The sequence below is a fragment of the Cupressus sempervirens genome, chromosome 10 (genome assembly GCF_028749045.1).
Source record: "Cupressus sempervirens isolate cs-2001-9-10 chromosome 10, ASM2874904v1, whole genome shotgun sequence".
In the NCBI taxonomy this organism is placed as follows: domain Eukaryota; kingdom Viridiplantae; phylum Streptophyta; class Pinopsida; order Cupressales; family Cupressaceae; genus Cupressus; species Cupressus sempervirens.
In genome coordinates this window covers 586,906,785-586,921,569 of record NC_143127.1, presented here as the reverse complement: position 1 = coordinate 586,921,569, position 14,785 = coordinate 586,906,785, and the positions used below count along the sequence as shown (strand labels likewise).

At 36.3% G+C, this 14,785-nt stretch overlaps 1 protein-coding gene across 1 annotated transcript in view; it reads left to right on the top strand.

Annotated features, from left to right (window-relative positions):
• The window catches only part of LOC149535231 (RNA-binding (RRM/RBD/RNP motifs) family protein), a 148,739-nt gene that overhangs the window by 13,853 nt on the left and 120,101 nt on the right, over positions 1-14,785 (top strand). The window lies entirely within an intron of this gene.

Here is a 14,785-nt window from a genome sequence, read left to right as displayed (position 1 = left end):
AAGAAAAGTTGGAGAATTGTGAAGTCCAAAGCCAGGTGAGGTTAAAATCACCAAATATTCATAGAAATTCCAAGTGGGAAAGTGGAAAATGCTAAGTTTCAAAGGGAAAATGTTAAATTTATGCACGGAAAAGAGAGTGAAATCACTAAGAAAGCAATGGTGAAAATTGCCCAAGTATGGGAAATTTTCTAAAAATCAGACCTGAAAGTGCATTTCCAAGGACGAGACTTCATCATTTCCAAAATTCATAAGGACATCCCTAGATTGGTGAAGTCATTATAACTAGTTATTGACAATTTCTCAATGTTGTTTCCCAGGACTAATGCATGATGACCAATCAAGGGTAGAAAAAGATGAAGGAAATGCTACAATAGCTCAAGTTTGTCAGTGAAAGAGGATAGCGGGGCAGACGGTAAGTGATTTCACTCTCTTTTCCGTGCATAAATTTAACATTTTATCAAGCATGCCAAATGAAAGAGTCTCTTCTCCTTTTATCCTCATAGCTGTGACTGTTCGACTCCCCTCCTGGTTTTCGTCTTATCTCTCCTTGTCCTTTTTAGCCCACTTTATAATATTAAATTGACCTTTTATATTTTGAGTCTACGCTTTCCAAGTCAATTTTAATATTATATATAATGTCTTTAACTTTTCTAATGTCCCAAAAAGGGGACATTAATTCGAATTCATTTTGGGTTTTGTCTATACAAGATTTTTTTAAATAAATAAATATATGTATGTATATATGTCTATAATACTATACATATGCTACATCAAATAAGTTTATACTCAAATATAGGCTAGATTTTTTTTTTCATTAACAAATGCACAAATGACATACAAAACAACCCTTTTGGTCATTTTAGTAGTCACTTTCAGAGTTGGAGGTTCGAATAGACCTAAGTTGGCAAAAGATCTCTATGAAAAAGTCAATAAAAATGACATTTTCAATCAAATCTGCCCCAAATTCAGTTTGGGTTCTTCTGTCCAAATCAAAAGTCTTCCAAATTCGTCCAAAATTCTTACAAGGTCCTTTTGAGAGAATTCTGAACAAATTCACCCGACTGTGGCAAAATTTTGAGCAAATTCGAACCGAATTTGACTTTGTAGCCAACCGAATTTTGAATTCCACCTTCTAGGATCGAATCTAGTAACTTAGCATAAAATACTTCGTAAGTAAATTCATTGTTCAATTGTTGGTGAATTTAATATTGTTTGCAAGTTGCATGGTTTCTTGTCTCTCACTTATAGTAGATTTTATTTTCAAGTTGTTAAATTGAATGAAGGATTTGATGAGAATGTTTATTATGGAATCAACTTGTTCATACTTTTAGTAGTTGGATATTTTGAACTTGTAATTAAAAACTTAACTTTCATTACTATAGTTTTTGTTTAAATGTTGATGAATATTTGTGATGTGAAAATCCTTAGAATATCGTAGAAGATTGCTCCGTTCTTGTGAAGTTGTTGAATTTGGTGAAGCAAGGATAGGTTTTAGATTCCATTTTTTGTAGTCTTGTCTCTAGAGTTCATGTCTAGTTTAGAGTTAGAATAACTTTCCTCAACCCTTAATCTTTTTCCTTTAAAAAAAATCTAAGTAGAAGTGGAATCTAGAAGCTCAAAGGAAAAAGTATTTGAAGGATAAAATCTTGAACAACTAGTAAGTGCCATGGGAGATTTTCAACAAATTATCCTACCATGAGAGTCTATCCTAAACATCAAAATGACACACATTTGGATTCTTGGAGTTGTCTTTGTGATCACATAGCTCGTCTGTTTAGAATTTTAGAGGATTTTCTTCAAGAGAGGATAGAGTACCCATGATGTTTTAGTTTGTGTTGTTTGTGTCATACAACATACACCAACACATCCCTTGCTTCCATCTCATGGGTGTTTACGAGTTGATGAAAGCACTGTCTTTATATCTTAATGAATCGATAGACATTGTATGTGAGCATTCTTTACTATTTGGTGATTTACATTGTTCTAACGTCATTGATGCTATCTTCTTGACGATATCTCGTGATTATATTCTAATTAGCCTTTCTTTATATTGAACATCGATATATACTAGCTAGCTCGGAAACTCACCAACTAGAATTTATATTCTAACATGGCAAATGTAAGCTTCAATAATAGCAAGCCCTACTATATTTTGTTCCTCTTTTGCACGATTCTCTTTAATAGAAGAATTTGTTGAACCATATTCAATTGGCCATGTGGACAATGTATTCGGCTCTATGCAATGAATTTCCTATATTCTTGATATGGTGGACCAAAATCCATGATCTCTCCCTTGGTTGTGTGTGATTGATCATTTCTTGATTTCTGCTTAGCTTATTCCATACTTGGTCTCTTGATTAGATATTTGATTTCCTCATATATGATCTTTTGATATATTTGTACATTTTTTTCTCTTTTTTCTCTTTACAAAATTGTGTTATTGGATTGTTATGACGAGGAAAAGAAAGGATTTGTTAGGATCAAGCAACACTGAGAGAGTAGGGTGAATCAATGTTGCAACACTTTTAAACACTTTATTATTTAACAATAAACATCCACAAAGCACAATGCATAAAAGTGAAGCATGCATTAAAAGATAATTCATAACACCATGATTTGTTCTTGAGGAAAACTTGGCCAAAGGAAAACCCCAATGGGGATTGAACCCACAAGATGATGCACTAATCTCAAATTATCTTTGATAGGAGATCTGATCCTAGTAGGAGTCATTACATAGCATTTAGTACATTGGTCCTTGTTAGAGGTCTTCAACTCTGTTAGGAGTTGAGAACACTTGCTCGAGAGTAAAGGTTAAATCGGCCTTCTGGACTCACTGTCCAAATACAAAGAAAGTATCACAACAATAATGAACTATACATGATCTCATAATGTCGGATTTGTCCCACTGTAGCTCACATCTGCTCTGACCTAGCATCAAGGTTCGCACATAGCATCATATATCTCATACAACACATTCTCTATGCTCATACACCAAATAAGTCTTTCCTTTATACCCCTGAGATTAATTAATACAGTCAGCTTACTTAACACTTAACAAAACGTGTTCAAACACCAATATACAAAATTGGACCACGCTATCCAAGAGTTAGGTCCTTGAATGCTGCCACTCCATTGCTAAGCAATTAGCTACGCCAAATTTCCCGATCTCATAATCTGATTTGCAACTCTGCCATACTGGTCCTGTTTTCCTTTGCATCACCAAAACAAAGACCACTCAACATATTAACACTGACGACCATACTAGAAGCTCACATGCACTGTATGTACCATGTTCTCGAAGTTATAGTCTCATCTGATAGCTCTGTGTTCGTTGCTGACCAAAACTGTTCGACTGTATCCTGTATTCTTGGTCTGGACTTAGGCTTTTCTTGCATACTTATGACAATAAAACTGATTGATATATTAGGCAATCATGTAAATGAGATATCTTGCCATCAATGACAACATTTGAACACTCACTCAACACTCACTTGCCACAATCTCCCACTTTGGCATTGACGACAACTCAGTGAAAAATGACTAAGTGTCAATGCCAAAAGCAAAAAGCTCTTAGCAGCTTGATCTGTCAACATGCTTCTCCTTTGACATCAACCTTAGAATAAACTCTCCTTTATAATAGACTGTACATATATCATTTTTCACACTATCACTGCCCCTTTGACATCAATGGAAAAGGTGAGATACTAAAACTTATGTACAAGAATCAAAATTTAGCATCTAGGCAAACTATCTCTACACAAACCTCAATAGTGACTTACAATGCCTGAAAGTCAGTGTCCCATGTCTTCTTTAAGCTCTTTGTAACTTGAATCTCACCACATAAAGCATAAGCTGCTTGCTCAGTGGCCTCAAGGTCAATAGGCTTGAAAATTGCATAAGGCTTTTGTTTTGTCTCAAGCAATTCCAGCTCCTCCGTAATCTTCATCTTAGGAGTGATGAGACTCCTCAGCTCTGCAAACCTGTTGAAATCTCTGTCCTTCTCTTACTGAAGTGTACTGATCTTATCCATTACTTTGCTCACTTCTTTGTCAAAATCTGTCCCAGCTAGGCTAGATGACTCATATACAGTAGCCAACTTATCCAAACATTCCTCCTCTCCCCTAATCATTTTATCAACATCAGCTATATATGTTTCTTATCTTATGCAATGGATGTATACTTGTCTACCCTCACAAACAAAAAGCTTTAACTTCCTTAATATGCACATCAACTAGCTTAGAATCACTAGCAATGGATGCACATACCTTGTTAAATCTTTCTACTTTGTATTCGTTGCTTGCTCTGGCTCCAACTGATTGCTCCAAAGACTAAAAGTGAGTATCAAACTCATCCAATACTCTATCCAGGTTATCCACAGCCCTGCTACTTTGAAATGTATAAGGAATGGTCAGTATATTGTTCAAACTATCTAGTGCTCTACTCAGCACCCTAGTCTCTCTCTGTTTTTCTTCCTGATCTCTCTCTTTTGCCCTAGCAAAATCCATCATTGGTATCTTCTTCAATTGATCCTCATCAAGAGTTACTAAGTCTCCTTCCTTCTCAACACTTGCGAGTGCCTTGCTCAGATCACTTGTCAACAATGAAGTTCCGTCAAAAGTAGTGGGAGTCTCCATGAGACTTTTCACCTTACCACTTATCATCTTGTCTTCTCAGGAATATTACCCTTATCAGTAGGGTCAATGCTAGGCTCTACATGCTGTTGAGATGAAGGCTCCATCGGAACATTATCCTTTTCAGCCTTATCAATTGTGATAACTGAAGGCTCGCTTTCATTGATCACCTCTCTGATTTCTACCTGTATTATGGTATCCTGTTATTCTTTCTTCTCCTTCTCTTTCTCATGTTCTTCTTCTTCCACTTCCTGATTCAGATCTCTCCTTTGGAACACTTCTTGTGGGATTAACACTCAAGAAGCTTCAACAATTGCCTCATACATCAATATAAGATACTTTTGAACAAATTAATAATTGGGACAGAATTATAATTCTTCAAAGAATCACTAACAACTTAAAAAAATTAATAGATATAACAAATTCCTTTTATGAGAGTGAAGATAAATGAGTTAAACACATTTCCCCCAAGTTATAGCCAAATCCAATGGGTAGAATAAAAGTTATTACACCTTTGCCAAAATTGCTAACCAAAAAACCAGATTCAGACCACTTTGCACTAAATTGAGCATAATTTTTTCAAAACACAATGGAATTAAATCAAACAAAACCAAATTAAAGCTAACTCAAAGACCTTTCCAAAAATATAAGTTTCAGGTTTGTAGCTTTCCATATGTGCTCACAACAACAAACACAACAGAGGGATTTCTGTCAAAAATACACAGAAAACTTAGAATAAACTTGCAAAAATCAAGTTGATTTTTATTCCAACTGTTCTCTAAACTCATCCAACTTCTCATCTTTGTAAATAATGACAAATACATCATATTTTGAAGCCTTTATAAGTTCTCTAACATATTAGCTGCCCCCCATGACCATTCACCTTCCCTTCACTTTTTCAGATTATCAACATTTTATGACAATATTTTATTACATATTAACAACTTTTGTATTTCTCTACAAATAACCCCTAAACTTTATAAAATATATCAAAATGGACTTTACATGACATTTTATGACATTATTACCCGTTAACTTTACGAAGACCACAAACTTTTAAACCCCTTTTATGAGCCATATAGGCCATATTTACAACCTTGCATCATTTTTATATTCTATTACATTGAATGAAGCAAACATTTTTTTAGTGCCCAAAATTGGTCTTATTACATTGCAAATGACCATACATGGCCTTTATTTGACCTCTGTGCATGGTGCTCCTGCACCACTTCCTCAGCCATATATTTGACTTCTAGCATAAGCTCTCTAACTTCATTGGAAATGAATTTTTCCATGAAGGTATTCTAATCTTGCTCCTTAGATGGTTCTAAGGTAATTGGTACACCTGAAACAAAGAAATCAGGTTGTTGCACTGTACTAAAGAATTGATTGCAATCCTTTATGTCATCTGTACTCTGTTCAACAAACTGCTCTTTGATTGTGATGCCTTTTGGTCTAGGTGCAGGAGCTGGTACATCATTCCATTAATACTTTAGAGATTGCTTTCTTCATTTCCCTACCAATCTCATCATACATTCCTGCCATGAGCTTTTAATTCTCATCTTATCTTTTGCCTTGTTCAATATGTTCTGCATTTCATCGTAAGTGAGTAGAGCACATAAATCGTAAAGTATCTTCTCTTTAATCCTCTGATCCTCCTCCAATCCTCTCTGTCTTCTAGCATTAACTTCTCAAAAAATTCATCATGAATGCTTCCTTGAATCTCAATTAGGTTCCTTTTTAAGTTTAACAAATAAGTAATAATAGAATCCTCTAATAGTTTTTGATCATCATGCTCATGCATCTCATAGTATTTTATTCATTTGACTGATCAGACCTTCCTTTCCTATCCTGTTTGTTATTTTCTTCATAACTAGTTTCCACTTATTCTTTTGATCATCCTTCTTCACTTCGACTTGTGATTTTGTTTCCGTTTGTTGTTTAGCTTTAGTATTAGTAACCTTTGCCTTCTTTGGGTTGGTTCCCTTAGCCTTAGCCTTGGGTCTGGGAGTCCTAGAAATGTTTGTTGATAGTTCCATCTTAGCTATCTCTACCTTCGCAAGTGGAGTTATCCTTGTAGATTTCCTTGTAACTTGCCGTGGTTTTGGAGTGACCTCAGACTTTGCGACCACTTCCAACAGTGAATTTGGCACCTCAAGTAGTTGCACATCAACTCTTTCTTCCTCTATTGGCCTCACAGGGGCTGAGGCATTACTCATCGCCTGCTTTGCAACTTTGCTCTTTTCTTAGAGCTGTCATTTGTTCTTTTGTGATTCCTTCTTTCTTTCCTATCTTATCAGCCATCTCTATTTTCCTCTTTCTTGAACCTCTAGTGAGCTCTTCTCAACTTGCTATACTTCTCTTCATATGTACCCTATCTCTCAGCATTGGGGTCCTTTTCAGATGCGAGAATAGCATCTACGTGTTGTACAACTATGAAGGGGTCTACTTCATATCCCATAGCTAGGATCCATTAAACTCTTGGTTCAACTACTTCCACACAAGTGCTGTCAGTTTCCACCATAAAGCACATACTGTCTACATACTTATCAACTATTTCCCTTGGAATCCTTACTCTTTGTTTCATTTCTCTTTGAAATCCTAAAAATAAATCAAACAAATCACTATCTACATGCTCCTATCTTGCATTCTATAGTGTTCTGTAATTAGGAGTGCTGTGGGTACATCATTTCTCCATGCACGAGGATGCACGTTTGGGAACTTATGAATGATATGAAAAAACATGTGTAAGATAAGTGACCCAAACTTGAATACTTGCGATTCATTATGCTTGATTCTTCTTATGTTTTCTGACAATTGTTATCTTTAAATCTCACATACATCTCAATGTTCATGCTCAACAACCATTTTATAAGTTGTATGGATGATACCAGCTGAAACTAAATTGTGCTTTCTGCTATAATGCATCTTATAGCCCATAGAGATAAGCCTCACATCATTTTGTCTAATGTCTGTGAGGGTCACAGCTCGCCTATCCCACTTTGATCCATTGGTTTTCTCAACATCCTTCTTAACTAGCTTTGTTGGAGTAGGTATAACACCAACATTGTCAAATCTAGTCACAAGATGAATGAGTTCCTTACTTATTTTCATAGGTTGGTCTCCTAACCGGAAGAATTGATCATGCATTCAGATGAGAACAATCTTTATCCACTCTAATTCCTCAAATTCCACAAAATCCATAACCTGAACTATGTTGAGGGTTTCCAAATGCTTGAATTCAGTCTTAAAGGTCCTATCTTCATTAAGTACATCCTTTTGATTATTTGAAATGTCAGCATTTCCTACTGTTTCATACTTGCAGTGTATATACACTCTAATATCCTCAATGTGTAATAGCCCATCGGAGGTTTGGGAAACGCAGCCTCAAGATCATCTTCCCTTTGACTTAAACGGATATTTCTTGAAGTGATACCTAGTCTTTTCCTCAATATCATAAACTTCAGGTGTGTCTTTGATTATTCAACAGAAATTAACCTCAAACAAAGCTCGCAAGACAAGAACGATTACCTTTAACCCATTAAAGTAGGGTTTGCAAGAAATCTTTGAAAACCTTTGCTCAATTGCTCAAGTCATCTTTACTTTACTCCGCTCAAGCTCTGGATTCACCATCAGTGACAAATGAATCCAACTTAGCCATTAAATCATCCTAATTTGCTCTGCAATTAATGTGTTAGGTCGCATACTCAAAAAGCTGCTACAAAGATAGTAGCCATGAGAATAAAAGCCAATGTATTAGATCAACACATCAAGGCCCTCGATCACAGATATCATGTCTCTCATCCTTGATACATCTTCATTCATGCTCGCATCTCTTATCTCTTGGAATTCGGGGGCAAGATATTCTCTACACAACTGCTCCCCCAAAGGCCATGCTTGGCCAATTCAAGCTGATGTAGAAGGTTTAGTGCTTGGTACTGGCTTTTCTTTACCTGATGAAACATTCTGATCCTTCTATTTCCACACTTTCTCATTCCAATGCTTGCTTTCTTTCACAAATGTATTATTGATGTTCTCATAGTTTACTTGTTTTGATTCATTATTCCTTCTTCGATTGTAGTTGTTCCTTCTAACATTAGGTACTCTTCTATTGTTCATAAATCCATTAAATCCGCAGTATCTAACTATATGCCCTAGATTATTACATTTGTAACATGTAACAATGGAGTTTCCATACCTTGGTCAACCTTGATTCACTTGCAATCTGCAATCTATTGCCATATGTCCAAAGTTGTTGTACTTATAACATGCAACTCTAGAAAGGTGGCTAGCACGCTCAAGGAACTGGCCTGATTGTTTGTTTGTTGCTGCTGGTATGTGTCTCTAGACCTCTTGGGTTCTCTTGTGTCTTTGTGTTCAAGGGTCCTGTTGTTTGGTCTTTCTGTGTTCTGTTTATAGTGCTAGCTTTTCAGATGCTGGTTTTTGATCTCTGCCAACATAATTTTGCGGCGGGGTTTAAAGCTTTATCTATTTAATATCTACTTGTCAAAGGGTTTCTAAGTCCCTTCAAAACATGTTGTTCCCTAAATCGAAAACATGCAACTCCAGAAGATATGACATTTTTATTCCCAATAGGTCTTCTAGCATTAGATTTAGGATTAGATCTCTCATTTGTCCTCCAATTAGATTTAACATTAGATTTAGGATTAGATCTCTCATTTGTCCTCCAATTAGATTTAGCTTTGCATTCATGTGACTTATGCCATAAAGCCATCTATTGAAATATCAACCAGTAAAAGGCTTAGTATTGGTTTTACCTTTGCAATCTTTCTTCATGTGTCCATACTTGTTGCATGCATAGCATCTGCCTTTGATTGTCTTGGTCTGTTCTTTAGGTTCATCAATCTGAATAAGTGTCTGAATAGGATCTTGCATTGGTCTTTCCTTTTTGTTCTTAGAACTTTCAACATCATAGTTACCAAATCCAGTCATGTCCCCCTTATGTTTTTGTTGTTCCAATTGCTCATCAAGTTTGCCACTACTTGAATAGAGTTTCTCAAGATGTAACTTTTCTTCGTCAAGTCGTCCCTTGACAATATTAGTATACTTTTCAAGTTCTTGATAATTAGATCTTGAATCTTCAAGTTCCAATTTCACTTGTCCAAGATGAGTATTCAAATCATGACATTCATCTGTTTTCCTCTTTAGATCTGCCTCAAATTTTCCTTTTCTCTTTACCATCTTCAATCTCTTTGGCCATTTGCAGAGTAGTAATCTCAAATTCACACCGAAGTGCTTCTTTCTCCCTTTGAAGTTTCTCAATCACATCTGATTCTATCCCATCTGTTTTAGGCTCATTGATATGCTCAACTAATTCGTTGCTCTTCACCCTAGCAATATCAATCTGCTCTTTGAGTTTTCTGATGTAAACTTGTGCATCTCTAAGCTTCAATTTCAACCTTTCTTTATCTACATTTGCTTTATCCAAATCCTCAAGTGCTGCATCAAAGTTACTCCATATGCTGCTTGTATCCATTTGAATCCTCCTTAAGTTGTGAGACTTCTTCCAAGGCACTAAGCTCTAATAACAATTGTTAGGATCAAGCAACACTTGGGGGGGTGGGGGGCAGGTGAATTAGCGTTGCAACACTTTTAAACCAATTCCACGCTTTATAGTTAACTGTAAACATCCACAAACCAAAATGCATAAAAGTAAAGCATACATTAGAAGAGAACTCATAACACCATTATTTGTTCTCAAGGAAACCCCAGATCAAGCGAAAACCCTAGTGGGGATTGAAACCACACGATGATGCACTAATCTGAAAATATCCCTGTTAGGAGATTTGACCTTGTTAGTATTAAGATAATATCTTATACTTTCTATAATAGTCAACTACTTGTCTGTAGTCCGTCTTTCAATCTAGATAGGAATGTTTCCTATCCTGTGTCTTTTGTCTTTAGTCCAGATAGGAATGTTTTCTATCCTGTCTCTAGCTTTGTTTTTAATTCCGTCTTCAGTCTACGTTGTTTCTTTTAGAAACAACATCCTTGTAATTCTTTATAAGGAACACATTTGTTCCTCTGTTAATTAATCAATCATCCGGAAATCCGTTAATTTGCCAACTCTTCTTGAATCTTGTAACATGGTATCAGAGCCTAGTTCTTGAACTTTTTGAAAAATTTATAATTTCATTCGAAATTATTTGCTCAAATTTTTCGAAATCCAGCTAGGTCTCTTTTCTGAAAATTGTGGGAAGATTTTTTTGTTTTTGCAAGGTCTACAAATTGAGGGAAATCGTGGACGATTTCATTTGCAACTCGCAATTTTCTTTTTCCTACTCGTGTTTTCTGAACTCGCGTTTGTGGCTGAGGAACTCACGTTTTTTTTGTGCTAAAAAACCACGGGTTTTTTGATTTTGGCTCAGTTAGAGATGGCTTGCGTGTTCAAGTCCGTGGTTTTTTTAAGGGCGAAAGAAAAACTGAGACCCTCTGCCAGTGAAAGATGGGAGTAGTAATAAAAAAAACATATATTTTTTTGCAGATGGTTTTCTGCATTCGGCTCTGCAAACTCACGCCATTTTTTGGTGTTTGTTCAGCACACTCTAGCCCCATTCATCCATGCACATCGATCCTTGAAGAAATCTGAAGTTTTTTTAGGCTTTTTTCAGTTAGGGCCGGTTTTTTTTGAAACCCTAATTTTTGGGGTCGAATTTTTGTTTTGTTTGTAGATTCTTGGTGGGTTTTTCAAGATCTCATCTGGGTCTTCGTCAAAATTTTTTGGGTACCTCATTTTTTGTGCCTCAATTTTTGAGTTGGCAGATTTACATTGCGACTGCAGATTCCTTCTGGGTTTTCTATCTACTCTTTTAGGCACTTGTCTTTTTTTTTTTGGGGTCAGCCTCAGCATTGCCTCGAACTTTGTGCAAATGGCATCTTTAACTAATCTGATATTGGAGGGCAGTCTACGATTCAATGGCCACAATTATAATCACTGGAAGCAGCGCATGTCGACAATCTTCGAATATCGTCGTTTGGATGAGCTTGTTCTGGGCACAAAGACTCGTCCGATCTCTGACCAAGCAGAACAGGACAAGTTTGATGATCGCAATAGAGAGGCTGTTATGCTTCTTAAGCTCTCTGTTATCGATGATCAGCTACTGCAAATTCCTTTCGGCAAGTTAGCTGCAGAAATCTGGAAATATCTGAAGGAGCTACATGAAACATCTGACAAAAGTCGAGCATTCTTTCTAAAGAATCAGTTGTTCTCCATTATGATGGATGAACGTATGTCCTTACAAGAGCATCTGACAAAGATTAAGGACATCCGCGATTAGCTCGAAGCTATTGGTCAGAAAATGGAGGAAGAGGATATGGTAGTCATCACTCTGAAAAAGTCTACCAGCATCCTATGAGCACTTCATAGAAACACTCAACATTACGTCAACTAAATTTGATCTGAAGTTTCCAGAATTATGCACCAAACTTCTGCAATAGGATCGTTGGAAACAACAATTTGGTAGCAGTGCTTCTACAGCCTCCTCAGAGCAGGCATTTGCTACAAAATCCTTTCAACAGAACATTGGCAACCATCAGCCTTCTCAGCCTTCCCAGCATCAACCTTCTGCTCAATCCTTAGATGGCTCTATGAAGCCAAATGTACAGTGTAATTACTGTCACAAGTTCGGCCATATGAAATTCGAGTGCCGGAAACATTTGGCTGCCCAAGCAAGGCAAAATGCTTCCCAGCCAACAACACAAGTTGTCGAGCTTCCTGATCAAGGCGAAGCTGCATTTTTCGCCTTTTGAATCTGTTTTTGTTTTTTTTGGGTTTGTTGATTTTCTCCTCAAAAATCATTTCAAGTTGTCTATAATAGCAAGGTTTCGTGAGATTTTGGGTTTTACCGTTTTTTCCACAAAAACGAAGTTTTGTAATTGCAACCGATTTTGAGTCATAGCACTCTTCTGGCAAAGCTTCTTGGTTTTAGCATTCTGTAGATCCAGGGAGGGTCTCAGTTATCACAGAATGTTCCGACATTCGTACGTTGACCATTAAGGGAGGGTCTCAGTTATCATAGAATGTTCCGACATCCGTACGTTGACCATTAAGGGAGGGTATTAAGATAATATCTTATACTTTCTATAATAGTCAACAACTTGTCTGTAGTCTGTCTTTCAGTCTAGATAGGAATGTTTCCTATCCTGTCTCTTTTGTCTTCCGTCCAGATAGGAATGTTTCCTATCTTGTCTCTAGTTCTGTTTCTAATTCCGTCTTCAGTCTACATTGTTTCTTTTAGAAACAACGTCCTTGTAATTCTTTATAAGAAACACATTTGTTTCTCTGTTAATTAATCAATCATCCGGAAATCCATTAATCTACCAACTCTTCTTGAATCTTGTAATAGTTAGGAGTCGTTACATAGCATTTAGTACATTGATATTTGTTAAAGGTCAAGACTTTGTTAGAGCTTTGCAACCCTGTTAGGAGTTGAGAAGAAAAAGAGAGCACACTTGCTTGAGAGTTAAGGCTAAATCCACCTTCAAGACCGACTGTCCAAATATAAAGAAAGTATTACAACAATAATGAACTATACATGACATCACAATGTTTGATTAGTCCCACTGTAGCTCCCATCTTCTCTGATCCAGCATCAAGGCTTGCACATAGCATCATATATCATACAACACATTCTCTATGCTCGCATACCTAAGTTGCCGGTTCGGGTTCGGTTCCAAGTTCGCGGTTTGAGAACCGGTTCGCTGGTTCGACAAAATTTTGGAAAGGGGTTTGGGTTCGTTTGGGTTCGTTAGTACAAAAACATGTAAAAATTTTATATATATATATATATATATATATATATATATCTTTACGAAGCATGAGTTAGAATTAGAATGTAGCATAGTAGCATAAACACATTTGAACAACAAAAAATTTGAAACAACATAAACAATAACATATGTGCTCTCCTTCAAGGCAAAATAACCTCAAAATAGATAAAGGGTTACACTCCTTTCAAAGGGATTATTGATGTTGTATTAAAGATGTAATTTCAGTTTATTAGGTGCTTGAATTGAAAAATTTGAGATGCGTTGACAAAGAGTTTATGATTCAATATAAATTATTTGTACTCAAACCAAGATAGTGGAATTATCAGAAATCAGAAACAACTTGTGATAATGGACTGGTCTCGGTAGAGGCATGTTAGTAGTTGACAAAAAGTAGGACATATTTTTCTGAACACTGACCATTCTAAGACCCATTAGTGAAAAAGATAAAGAAATTTGTTTACATTATGATAATAACATTATAAACATTGGAGATTATGGAGTACTGATTTTGCATCTATCATTTCAGATCTCCACTAAATTAGTCCGTTACAAACTTACCATCAACAGGATTAACATTCTATTTCCTGTATTTGGAAACTATTAGCAGTCTAGGTGAAAAGTGAGGTTTTGTTCTATTGCATTTACTTGTTTAAGTCTGCTGTTTGATTTTACTTGTGAGAGTGTTACAAATCACTCTCACACGATTTAGACTTTATTAGCTCTACTTTGTTGGTTCATTTCTTATTATGGTAATCATTAATCATTAATGCTACATATGAAACTTGATGCCACAACAATAGATCATACAATGTCAAACAATTCTCTTGTTCCTTGGTTGATATATATTTATATTTTAGAAACATCAGATGACAATGAGAGGGCACAAAACCAATTAATAACACATTCTTAGGTTACATGGACACCAAAAAATAATCCAAAATTGCAAATAAATCAGTCAAGTTGACGTCCGTAGCTGCAGGTTCGACCTTGGTTCAAAATTTTATATGTCGTTCTCCCGGGTTCAAACCCTGGTTCGAACTAGATCGAACTAGGCCTGCAAAAACAAACCCAGGTCGAACCAGGTTCGAACCAGACCTGAATTTCGAACCGGTTCGAACCAGTTCATGGTCTGGAGGGGGGGGGGGAGGTACCCGAGCAACTTAGTCACATACTGAATTAGTCTTTCCTTTATACCCTTGAAATTAATTAATCCAGTTGACTTAACACTTCACAAAACGTGTTCATTCAAATACCAATATACAAAATTGGACCACACTATCCAAGAGTTAGGTCTTTGGATGTCGTTCCTCCATTTTTAAGCTAAGTTGCTGATTCGGGTTCGGGGACGGGTTCGGGTTCGGGGT